General features: G+C 52.0%; 1 protein-coding gene across 4 annotated transcripts in view; it reads left to right on the top strand.

Moving 5' to 3' along the window:
* Window positions 1–12,895, top strand: part of NSD3 (nuclear receptor binding SET domain protein 3) — a 183,582-nt gene that overhangs the window by 19,338 nt on the left and 151,349 nt on the right. The window lies entirely within an intron of this gene.

Here is a 12,895-nt window from a genome sequence, read left to right as displayed (position 1 = left end):
TTAATTAATTAATTTTTAAAAAAACAAAAATCACAAAAAACCTTTGCCACAGTTCCACCCCCAGGGCTCTGGATTCTGCAGCGGGGCCCGAGCTGGGTGGTTCTAACAAGTTCCCAGAGGATGCTGATGCTGCCATCCAGGGACCACACTTTGAGAATCTGATATCAATTAATTGTCTATAAGGTAGGTGCTGTGTGTCAATTTCACGGTTTAGGAAACTGACACAGAGAGGTCAAACGAACACTTGCCAGGTTGAACAGCTAAAATAAATGGTGTAGCTAGAGTTCGACTCAGGTCTATTTAATATCAGTGCCTACGGCTCTAACCCCTGTACTGGGAGGTGGGGGAAACGAGGAAGTAGAAGAGGGCTGAGTCCGATTGCCGGGGTTTATTGGAGGAAGGAAGGACCAGGAGTAGAAAGTTGTCTAAAAGCTTGTCTGGAAGGAAGGAGACCCTCTTCCTGGAACACCCTTCTTCTGTGTTGCTTGGGGCTTTAAGTCAGTTATCACCACCTTTGGAATGTGGATCAGCTCTCCCATCGTTGGAAGGGTCTGGTTTTTTTTTTGTTTCTTTTTTTTTGCGGTACGCGGGCCTCTCCCGTTGCGGAGCACAGGCTCTGGACGCGCAGGCTCAGCGGCCATGGCTCACGGGCCCAGCCGCTCCGTGGCATGCGGGATCCTCCCGGACCGGGGCACAAACCCGTGTCCCCTGCATCGGCAGGCGGACTCTCAACCACTGCGCCACCAGGGAAGCCCCTGGAAGGGTCCTTTTGCATTCGGAAATCTCTGCCCCTTTATTATCCAACTTCAGGGTCGACTTTGGGAAGTAAGGTTTATTTTCCTTCGGTTTTAGGAATTAGTTTTTAAACCTTAGAAGCGTCAGGTTCTTTGACTACGTACTGATTGAAGGTCTCGCTTCGGCATCTAAAGCTTTCGTCCACGTTATTTGCACTCTCAAGGCTGTGTTAATGCCTGAAGGGTACATTTGGAAGAGGCATTTATTTCGGAATATGTGTCCTTTCCCCACTACCCTCAGACTCCCAGTCCATTTTTTAAATTTATTTGCCTAGTGAGTTCTCATGAAGTCTCTCATGAGCATCAAAAAAGGACAGTGAAATAAATCTTTCTAGAATACCTGGGCTCCCAGCTTTCTGCCAGTCACCGCCTCTGAGCTACTCCATACCCTCGGCCCTGAGGCTTCTTCTGGAACATCTCGGGCCAGAGGGAAAAGATGAAGGGAGACATGTGTTGAAGGTGCTGGTGGCTGCAGCTCTGTGGCCAAAACAGAATCCCCTCTTCTTTTTTTTTTTTTTTTAAATATTGACTATATTCTCAGTGCTGTGCATTACATCCTTGTGTCTTATTTATTTGTTTGTTTATTTATTTTTATATATTTATTTATTTAATTTATTTATTTTTGGCTGTGTTGGGTCTTCGTTGCTGCACGTGGGCTTTTCTCCAGTTGCAGCAAGCGGGGCCCACTCTTCGTTGCAGTGCACGGGCCTCTCATTGCGGTGGCCTCTCTCTGTTGGGGAGCATGGGCTGTAGGCGTGCGGGCTTCAGTAGTTGTGGCACATGGGCCCAGCAGCTGTGGCTCGCGGGCTCTAGAGCTCAGGCTCAGTAGTTGTGGTGCATGGGCTTAGTTGCTCCGCGGCAGGTGGCATCCTCCTGGACCAGGGCCCGAACCCGTGTCCCCTGCACTGGCAGGCGGACTCCCAACCACTGCGCCACCAGGGAAGTCCCATGTGTCTTTCCCCCCCCGCCCCGGCCTTACCACACGGCATGTGGGATCTTAGTTCCCTGACCAGGGATCGATCCCGCACCCCCTGCAGTGGACCGCCAGGGGAGTCCCCTCCCCTCTTCTTATGGGAAATTAACTTGCAGTCTCCTGCCCTCCCTCATGGCGGAGGGCCACCTGTGCTGGTGGAGGCTGGAGGGGATGTAGTGAATGGTACTCAACTCCCAAGGCCCAGCGGAAACTTAGAATGTTGGTTAGAGCTGTTGGAGTTGCCCAGAGCTTGTCCAGTCAGCCTTCCCATCTCACAGTTGAGAACATGGAGGCCGAGAGGGGAGATGATGTGGCCCGGGTCACACAGGAGTGGCAGGGCCAGTCATCCCAGTGACTTCCAGTCAGATACTCCTTCTGCTCCCAGCCAGTTACAACCACCTGGGGCTCAAGCAGAGTTTGGTACTGTGTGGTTTTCACAAGGATTTCAAATGAGGCTCTCATCCCTTAGGACACCCGGAATGTGGACATTGCCCAGAGTAGGGAATCTCCCACAGGAGGCTCATTGTTTAAGATAACCAGCTTGTCCGCTCACAGGACTCCCCAGTGTAGACATTGGCCTTCCAAGCAGCCTTTGGTCCTGGTTCTCCTACCTGCTCTCTGCCTGAGTGCCATTCCATCTCAGGGAGAAATATCCCCAAACCACGCTCTTTTAGTTTCTGAAAACAGTACTAAATGCTCTACTTTCACAGTGTGTGTGAAGGAGGAGAAAGAGAAGAATGAATACGTGGTATGTCAGCGGGTCCTCTGGGCCATCACTTTCCTGCCAGTCTGTGGAACAGACCATTGGCCCCAGGTTCCATGGGCCAGTCAAATTCCCCCCCCCCGATATTTTGGGTTGACAATTTATTTTGCCACGTAAGAACATCTTTAAAAAACCAACACTGTCCACTACTGGTGCTTGTTTTAATTGTGGTAAAATATACATGCTATAAAACTCAACCGTTTTGAGCGCACAGGTCCTTGGCATTAAGGACATTCGTGTTGTTGTGCAACCGTCACCGCTGTCCGTCTCCAGAACTTGTCACCTTCCTGACTGAAGCTCTACCTGTTAAACATGTAACTCCCCAGTCTTCTCTCCTCCAGCCCCTGGCAACCACCTTTTACACCATTTCCTTTTGAAAGGGTGTCTATTGGGACTTCCCTGGCGGTCCAGTGGTTAGGACTCTGCGCTTTCACTGCCGAGAGCCCGGGTTCGATCCCTGGTTGGGGAACTGAGATCCCGCCAGCTGCATGGCGTGGCCAAAAAAATAAATAAAAGGATGTCTATCACCTTTATTCTCGTAATGTAAAAATAAGGGATGTTTCTTTAACATTGAAAAAAATAGGTCACTTTATGAAGAGTCCCTTCCTTTCTCCACTGCAGTGGGTGGTGAGCGTCCTTGCATTGGGCATGGTGACCCAGACCCACCACTGCAGCCACGGGACCAGCCAGGGAGGGAAGGTGGCACAGAGCCGGAGGGGAGCTGATAGCCCTGGTGCGTGTGCTCTCAAGCATCCACTGAGGTTTGGGGAGGGGGCAAAAGGCAAATTCTGAAACAGCTGTGGCCTCGACTAATTCATCAGCAAGTTTAGGGAGCGGCAGCGTTTTCCTACGCAGCTACTGGTGCTTCCTTCCCCAAACCAGCTCCGAGGAGCATGGGGGAGGGGAGGCCGTCCCAAGGCCCTGGGAGGGGGCGGGGTGGGGGGAGAGCCATGCATTCTTTTCTTCAAGGAACCTGACCGGACTCTAAGGTCAGCGCCCGGCGGATTGGGAGCTGCAGGGCTACCTCTTGGCTGTCCTCCTTCCCCCACTCTTAATGATCTTTCCATTACAGAACCCAGACCAGGAAGTGCCTGACAGGTCACAGCTGCAGACACATGGCTGGGAGGCCTGGGCTCTGGGCCAGTGGTGGGAGGGTCTGAGTTCCCCTTCGAGCAGCGGGACCCCTACACACACACACACGCACACGCACACGCACACGCACGCACACCCCACTTCAGCTAGTTGTCCAGCTTTTCCCTGACAGCTCAGGGGAAGGTGTTCTTACTTCTGTGTTGTCACAGTTGGTGGCCGGTGGTACTTTTGCTTTGAGCTTAGGATGTGATTGTAATAAAGGCAGGAGAAGTCCCCCAGCTGAGGGTCCAGACCCCTGTGCTTACAGCCCACACAAGTGTCCTTACTGGGCTTGCGGTTCTTTGGGGGAAGTTTTCCATCAATGAACAAGGCTCTCCAGCTTCTCTTTCCAAAATAGGAACCCCCCTGAACATGGCTCTAGAAGCTTCCCGGGCGCCCAGGGCAGTTGTAAGGCACAGCCTTAATGCTGCCCGAACAACCACTCTGATTCTATCGAGGTACCCAGTTCAAAACATTTTGCGCGGAAGGTCTAGAGGCAGGAGCATGGGCTCTGCAAACACACAGACCTGGGTGGGTAGAGCCCCCTTCATTTTATCCTCTTCACCGAGGCCAGCTCCTTCCACATACAAGTTTGCTCAGGAAATGTTAATTTACCCTAAACTGTGTCCGAGGGGGGCAGTTGTCACGCAGGAATTTCTGTCTCCACCGCCAGCTGTGTTGTTGGCTTGCTTCCCTGAATCTGCCAAGGCTGATTCCTCTGGTGCCAAATGTGAGCCGGTGACACAAACTTCTAGGAACCGGGAGCGGAGGCCCTCCCTTCCCGGTGGCTGCAAGGCACCTACCTTTGCTCTTTACGCTTCTTCCTGCACGTCTTAGGTGAACTTGCCCCTTCCCAGAGCAGCTCTCTCTTCCAGGTAATGTAGAGCAGCCCAGGGTACCGGGAATCCTTTTGGGAAATGGGTGGAGGACGCATTTTTCTTTCCAGCTCTGCCCAGAGTGCGTCTGTAAACATTGGGGAGAGAGGAAGAGGGGAGATTTCTTTTAAAAACAACTCCTGGGCGCATTCCTTTGTTAATCACGTAATTACAGCCCTCTCCCCGGCCTGAAAGTGTTCTCCTCCTCGTGGTGGGAGGTATTGGGGAGGGGTGGGTGTTACCCAATCCCTAGGAGGGAAGAAAGTACAGGTACCAAGGAGGCATCAGCTGGAACCCGGCACTGGGGCTTGAACCCCAGACTCCACTTCGATGCTGGGTTACCCGTCGCCACATCTCTGGGAAGGTTTGCACAGAATGCTGGGCCTCCCCTGCCCAACCACTTCCTGCGGAGCTGGTTTTGGGGGGTCTTGGGGTGGGTGCAGGGCCCTGGCTGTGGCTTTGGCCAGCACAGGCGGCTCTGCGCTAAATTACAGTGACGAGATGGGACAACACAAAAGCCCCCAAATCTTTTTTTAATAAAAACAAAACACACCTCCCAGCCCCAAGCCCCTGGGCTGCTGAATGGCGATGGCTTCCTGTCAGGATTAGCTGGGCTGCCTGGGCATGTGTGCACTGCCTTTCTCCTCAGGAAATACCTTTAGTAAGCCCTGGTGGGGTCCCCATGGCAACGCGAGAGGGGACCTGCTGACTGAGGCCATTCAGCTCCCATTGTTGCCGGGCCCCTTTGTCGGGAGCTGTATTGCAGCCTCTCTGGCAAACACAGCAGTTTGCACCGTTTTGTCAGGCTGAACGTGGAGTCTTTACATTTTAATGGGCTCTTCTGGCAGTGGCCCATTTGCATGCAAAATGCTCCTTCTTACTTCTGTCCCTTTTTCTATTAAAAAAAACAACAAACCCTACACTCCAAATCTCCCTGGGTCAGGGGCCCGGTGAACACAGCTGGATCTGGGTGTCTGGCCCCGCTAATTGATCTGGTGTCCCCGGCTCCCCTCCCACCCATGGCCGTGCGCCCCATTTCTGCAGCTCTCCCTGCCTGTCGGGGATGCCTCGCGTCCAGGGAATCTCACATCTGGAGGGCTTCCTCCATGGACCCTCCCACCGTTGCAGGATGACCGTTGTTCCCTGGGATTTCGGTGAGAACCCCCTCTGACCTGGCCTTGCTAGACTAAAGTAAGTTTTCAGTTCCATTTCAAAGCCAAAGTAACGTCATAAAAACCTCGGCCGAGGGCTCCCGGAGCCCCACTGGGCTGTTCTGTGTTTCTTTTAAGTTGCTTTCAAAGCCACCCCGAGTTCCTCCCCCACCCACAATTGCCCCCTCATTTATCTCTGGGGAGTTTGTGCTGAGACTGTAAACATTCCTGGACCACCAGTTCCCCACGTTACCGGAGAGGATGGCCCTTCTCTCCTAACTTTCTCAACCCAGAGACGCAAAAGCAAAAGGATTTCATAGGGATGACAGCCATGGAGAGCCCCTGCCCGAGACAACACGCATGGATCTGTGGAGGGCTGGTTATTCAAGCCCTACACCCGTCCCCTTCGGAGTGCGGTATAGACACGACACCACACCTGACCTCAGAGGGTAGATGAGACATGCACTTACGGACCAGCCCTCAGCCGAGCAGCTTGAATGAGTGCATGATAAAGCCATGAGTTTTTTTAAAATTTTTATTGGAGTATAGTTGATTTACAGTGTTGTGTTAGTTTCAGGTATACAGCAGAGTGAATCCGTTATACATATATCCATTCTTCTTCAGATTCTTTTCCCCATATAGGCCATTACAGAGTATTCTGTAGAATAGAGTTCCCTGTGCTATAACGTAGGTCCTTATTAGTTAGCTGTTTTATATATAGAAATGTGTGTATGTCAATCCCAATCTCCCAATTTATCCCTCCGCCTTCCCCTCACCCCGTGGTAACCACAAGCTTATTTCCTATGTCACATTACAAATGAGAGGAGGAACAGAGCCGCGGAAGTCTCCGGAGAATGAGTTTTCACGTCTGGGGAAGTGGTGGAGAGATAGGAAAACAAGGTGTTTTAGGAGAAAGCAAAATAAAGGGCAGTGAGGGTACTGGCTGCAGAGGTGGAACCAGGAGAGCTGGGTGGGAGGAGGTAGCTGAGAGACCCCCAGGTCCTGGCGGAGGACACAAACTGCGCTCTCGGGGGGCCTGAGGGGATGGGATGCAGAGGGCCAGGAGTGCGACACTCGGGATGTGTAATCAGGAGAGCTGGCCCAAGGGAAGGGGTGGCCAGCCTCTTTGCCTAACGTTCTGGATCATCTCAGTGGATCAGGCAGGGGTCATCGGAGGGCATCAGTTCAGCTGTAAGCTGCGCTCGAGAGGGAGGGGTTGGGACCAGAGGAGGTGTCAGGGATTGAGCCAGGGACCCAGGCAGGAGGGAGGGGTCGTGCCGCATACTTGTGGCCAAGGCAGAGCTGTAGGTACCTCCCGATGCCACGTGTGCTGGGTGAAGGGCCCAGGACCCAGCAGACCCAGCACCTAGAGCCAGCGCTGAGCCCTGTTTTGTGACTTTGGGAGAAGTCTCTCTGCCTCCACTGTCCTGTGTCTAAATGGAATAAATGCAGGTGAACATGAACGTGGATAAACGCGCCTTGTGAAGTATCAGGCGCCATACCGAAACAGGGCATGACTGTTGGCCCTGGTCTGCCAATGTCCCAGTGCCGCCGCACCCACTCCACAATCTCCTCCTCCGCCACGTGCGCACAGTCACAGCTCCTCAACTTCGAGTAGCTCAGCAGGGCTGGGAAAGTACATTTGTAAGGAAGAAAACAGAGTTATAAAGCAGTAGTTGTGGGGCGGATGAAAAGGGAAGAATGAGGCCAAAGTAACCAACTGCAGAATCCCCTGTGAGAAGGTAGGAGACACGGGCGCCGTCAGACGGGACCCTGGGGCCGACCAGAAAGCGTTTCCGTTGTCTTCTGGAAGTCAAGGATTGCAAAGACAGTGAAAATAAGGGCTGCCTTTCAGAGCGGTAGACCTGGGCTCCAGATGTGTGGGGATTGCGGAGAGCCAGGCCACCTGGGTGCGAATCCCTGCTCAGCCACTTAACTGACTAGGTGGGCCGCCTTGGACACATCCTGAACCTCCAGGTGCCTCAGGGTCCCCTCTGTAAAATGAGGATGATAGTACCCACTCCACAGGGTTGTGGAGCAGCTGTCAGCTTCTATACCCACAGGGTAGAGATAAGAGTGGTTATCGGGCTTCCCTGGTGGCGCAGTGGTTGAGAGTCTGCCTGCCGATGCAGGGGACACAGGTTCGTGCCCCGGTCCGGGAAGATCCCACATGCCGCGGAACGGCTGGGCCCGTGAGCCATGGCCACTGAGCCTGTGCGTCCGGAGCCTGTGCTCCGCAACGGGAGAGACCACAACAGTGAGAGGCCCGTGTGCCGCAAAAAAAAAAAAAAGAGTGGTTATCAACCTCATAGGGTTGCTGTGAGGATTCAGTGATAGTGTGTGTTAAAAGTGTTCACAGGATATGGGATGTATATAGTAAGCATACTGCCCGCATTGGTGTTACTGTTTTCAGAGTTGTTTAAGGATCCCAAGATAATATATGGGGAGGCGCGTGGTCAGTCGCAAAGCGCTATGCAAGTATGTTGTTATTCCTTCCTGGGTTCGTGCAAAGTTGTGAGGCTCGGGGATGGATGACTTCCAGACCGAACTGGTTCTTATGGGACCAGGGCTGGTGAAATGGTATTTCAGTAATACATTTTCAGGTATATTCGTCCTTGTGGCATGAAAGGCCTGCATTCACAGTCTCTGCAGAGAAATGTGTTCCCTGGGACTTCTTGAATGGTTCTGTTCTATCCCCCACCTTATAAGTTGAAATCACCTTGGGGGCTGTTTTCTACTATGTTTTCTTTTGTTCCAAGCAGGCCATGCATCTGGCCTCATCTCCCATCCCCTTCATTCCGAGGCACAGCACTGCTCATAAGCACCTCATCCTTTTCTGCTCCCCCCAAAGTTTCGCTCCCTTTCCCTACCGTCATGTTCCCCTGTGCTGTGAACATCGCCGTCTGCACTGACCACCAGTACTTGAGTTCTGAAACCTCAGAGCCTGTGCTGGATCACCTGTCCTGGGCTCTCTCACCTGTCCCGTTGCCTCGTGTTGTATGATCAAGTATCGCATAAATCTTATCACCCTGGTTAGCACAAGGTTAACCAGCCCTTCCGCTGCTTAGTTTAATCCTTTACATCTCTTTGCCCGGTAACAGGGGCTCACAGAGACACCTAGTGATAGCCGTTCTGGAGAAAGCCTCTGTCTTCTTGGATTTTTTGGAAACTGGGGTTTCATCTTCTAATGACAACGTTTGTATGGATTTGAGCCTCCTTAAGGCCATTCCCTACCCTACATGGTGCCCATGGCTGGAGAAGACTCAGAGTTCAGAATCAAGAACTTGGATCTGATCTGATGAACCCAGGGCAGAACTGCCTGCTAGATGACAGTGGCAGATTTCTGCCATAAGCCAAATGCTACATCCTGTTGGCTCGTTGGGAATTACAAAGCCCTGGTATTTTGGAGGAAAGTAGGAAGGGAGAGGGACACAGTAGGGCCCCGTGAACGTTAATCACGTTCCTAGACTTGAGAGCACTGCCCCTCACCTCTAGCTGCTTCCTTGAGGATTACTAAAAAGTCTGGGTCCCCTGTCTGCTCCTAATTCCCCCTGGGGGATGGAGGGGCTCCATCAGAGAAGCAGGACGGGGTTGAATCCCTTTCCCTCCCACTAAAGGGGGTACCAGGTCCAGCCTGCACAGCCTTCCACAGTCCACCTGCCAGCTGCACCGTCCCAGGAGCTGCCCAGGACCACAGTGCTCCTGAACCCCAGATTCAGGCAGCTATGCAGGAGGCTTTGTCCTCTCCTTGTCTTCTGGAGAGATGGCCAAGTTGTTGACGGCCTTAATCCTCTAAGGGTGTGCAAGTTCAGCACTAACCCTAAGCCTAACCATCTAGCTCCCGGTGGTGATGGTGGTGACTCTGATGCGGGCGTGGAAGCATGATGCACCGTTTTCCCACAGTGCACTCCAAGCATATTGTACCCAGAGCCTGGTCACCACGGAATCCAGATACCAAATGTCCTCCAGCCTCTGTTCCCCATCCCTCAGGAAGCGCGGGACACATAAAGCACGTGTGTGGGTTTGCCGTCTCCCTCAGCGTCCCCATTCCAGTTCATCACGTGCTCCAAGAGTTGGAATGTCTTTTCAAGTTGCTGAGCAATAAGCTGCTTTCTCTTCTTCATCGTTCATGGCCAGCCCAGTAAAGCTGTCAGTTGGCTCCTTTCTTGACTGCTAACAACACGTAGAGCCCTGGTCCATGGGTCTCGGCCAGAGAAAGGCCAGCTCAGTAGAGATGGAGCCACAGATACAAGGGCCTTTCCAATGAGGGCGTAAATGGGGGACCCTGGAAAGACCAAAAGAGAATGGAGAGTAGTGACGTGATTGTCGCAGGCGGCCGGTGAGCAGTGATGTCCTGCATCAGCCGCCTTACAGAGGACTCTCCAAGGTCGGGGCTGCTACTCCAGGGGGTGACATAGAGGGGCAGGGCCCCGTAAAGCAGCAAGCGGTCCATTACCGTTCCATCACCTCCTAAACGAAAGCAGTGTTTACCTGCTTTGTCAGTGGAGACTTTGACACACATCCGAGAGCACTATTAGCCATGAAAAAAAATCACCCAAGAGCCGTCAGCTGGTTTTTGGTTCTTCCAAAAATTAGTCTGTGCCAGACGCGAGCTTCAGTTCAAGGCCTACTGAGTATTTTCTGAGTTTCTGACGTGGTTAGGCACTGTGGGAAAACTATGATAGGCAATTCTGCCCTGAGTTGCTGGCTGTTTCTTAGGCGAGACATGGACACTTTTGACAGTTAGGAAACCGTGCACCCAAATTTCCATCAACCAATGAATGGATTCATAAAATGTGGTATATCCACTCAGTGGAATATTATTTGGCTGTTAAAAGGAATGAAGTACTGAGACATGATACGACATGGAAGAACCATGAAAACATGCTCAAAGAAAGGAGGAGGACACAAAAGACTGTATATTGTGCAGATCCATTGATATGAACTATCGAGCGTAGGCACATCTATACAGACAAAGCAGATCAGTGGTTGCCTAGACTGGGGGAGGGGGAGAGGACAGGGAGTGACTCCTAATGGGTACAGGGTTTCTTTTGGGGGTGATGCAAATGTTCTAAAGTCAGATGGTGGTGATTGCTGCATAATTTGGTGAATATACTGAAAAGCATTGAATGATACACTCTAAATGGGTGAATTTATGTGAATAAGTAATTTATGGTAGTGAATTATTATCTCTATAAAGTTGTTTGAAAAAGCAACAGTGCAACACGGTACGGAACTGAGTGTGCATCGTTGTGGTTCAGACGGTTACTGTTGTACAGAAAATGAGGGTAGAGACACTCGTGCCAGCAGAAGGCTTCCTGGGTGTCTCGGATGGTACACTTTGAGTAGGTGGGTAGGAGGGCTCTAGAGAGATGCCCGACAGTCTTGAGCAGAAGTAAGTTTCATTGTGGGGCAGAAGTAAGGCAGTTCGTGCAGGAAACATTCAGACTTGGAGCAGAAAGTGCGGACGAGGTCGCATGTGGAGGTGGGAACAGACTGTGACGAGTGTTGAATGCCAAGCACGGGGTTAGAGTACATCCTCTACACAGCACAGGATACTGATCAGGAGAATGAATGGGACCAGCTCACCAGGGCCTGAAACATCAGGGGGAGCTTTACCTCCAGCAGCAGGGACAAGAAAGCTGGCTCTTGAGGCTTTAACGGACCACGTACGAGAGTTTTGTTCGCACGTCCTGGTTGGAATGAGCGGGAAGTTTAGGATCCAAGCTAGAATCAGCTAGAGCTTGGTCTCAGCAGGACCAGTCTCCCTTTGCTGCTTTCTCCTGGGGAAACGCCCGTGTGCCCCTTGCTACCTTTTTGTTTCTGGGACCTGTCAAAATAGGCTGTGATGCCAGAGGCTGAGAATTTGCGTTTACCGGAGTTTACTGTTTGACCAACGGCTGGTACAGATCACGAGCTGCAAAATATTTAATCAGTGAGGTCATTGCAGGGAAATAAGATTTGATCCACAGGAGCGTCTTCTGTCCTCCTGAAGGGTCAAGTCTGAATGGCTTTTCTTCTGCCTTCTTTTGGCAAAACCACAAACCATTAAAAATGGAAAGAATAACTTTTTTTCCAAGACCCACAAAAGCTTATATTTAATGAGCTGTGTGGTCTGCTCACCTTTGGTGGCGTTCCTCTTGACGTGACTCACAGAAATAAATGAGTGCGGGCCTCGTGGTTTTCAAACCCTTTGAAAGCAGCACTCCCTTTCTGATGACTCCATATTTGCCCAATATTTAAGACAGAGCCCTTGGGTCGAAGGGCGCCGGGGCCTGCAGCCTTGGCCTCTGAGCCTTATCCGAGGCCCCTCTGAGCAAAACTACTGTTAGTTCTTGGCTCCCAGGACACTCATTTCTTCATTGGTGAGGTTTCTAGAAGAAACCTGTTTGGGACTTCAGGAGTTTTTTTAAAATGAGGTGGTGAAGGAGAAGAGGGAGTTTGGAAGGGAAGGTGATGAAGAGACAGTGCATCATTGTTACGTCATTCCGCGTGCATGTATTGCGAGCTGTCATGTGCCAGGGCCCTACTGGGTGCTGGGATTTGAAGGTCAATGTGACACGTCCCCACACGCACAACCCAGTCGAGAAAGGGGACTTTCCTTCAGTGTGACAAGTGAGAAGGGAGAGCACCTGACCCAGAGTGGAATCAGAAAGGGCTTTGAGGGACTTCCTTGGTGGTCCAGTGGTTAAGACTCTGAGCTTCTAATGCAGGGGGTGCGGGTTCAGTCCCTGGTCGGGGAACTAAGATCCCACGTGGCAGCGTGGCCAAAACAAACAAACAAACAAAAAAGAGAGGAAGGGTTTGAGGCAGTTTCCAGCCAGGCTGAGAACCGGAGGGTGTGTGGACAAGCCAGGCAGAGATGCAAGGCCCGGCAGGGCAGTAGGGCCAGGTGCCTTTCAGAGCCTCGCTCATCAGGGCCTGCAGGGCAGGGGGCCCCCTGGCGAGCCTCTGGTGATGAACCCATGGTGAGAAAGAAGGAAGGTTCCAAAAGGCAGCAGAAACTAGTCAGGTGGTAGACGGGAACTGCAGCAGGTGTGTTCTTCTGGTGGGCGATGGACAGTGGACAGAAGATGCCGAGAGCAGGCTTGCATGTCCCAAGAGGAACTAGGAGGTGCGTTTCCCCCTTGTTAGTGCAGACGGGTCCGCCTGGGATGGTGGCCTCTTTCTGTGTCCGGCCTCAGGCCTTCTTGTTAGCGTGAGTGCAG

Source organism: Tursiops truncatus, chromosome 21 (assembly GCF_011762595.2).
Source record: "Tursiops truncatus isolate mTurTru1 chromosome 21, mTurTru1.mat.Y, whole genome shotgun sequence".
NCBI classification, from domain to species: domain Eukaryota; kingdom Metazoa; phylum Chordata; class Mammalia; order Artiodactyla; family Delphinidae; genus Tursiops; species Tursiops truncatus.
Note: the sequence above shows the minus strand (reverse complement) of the source record. Positions and strands in the feature narration are given on the sequence as shown.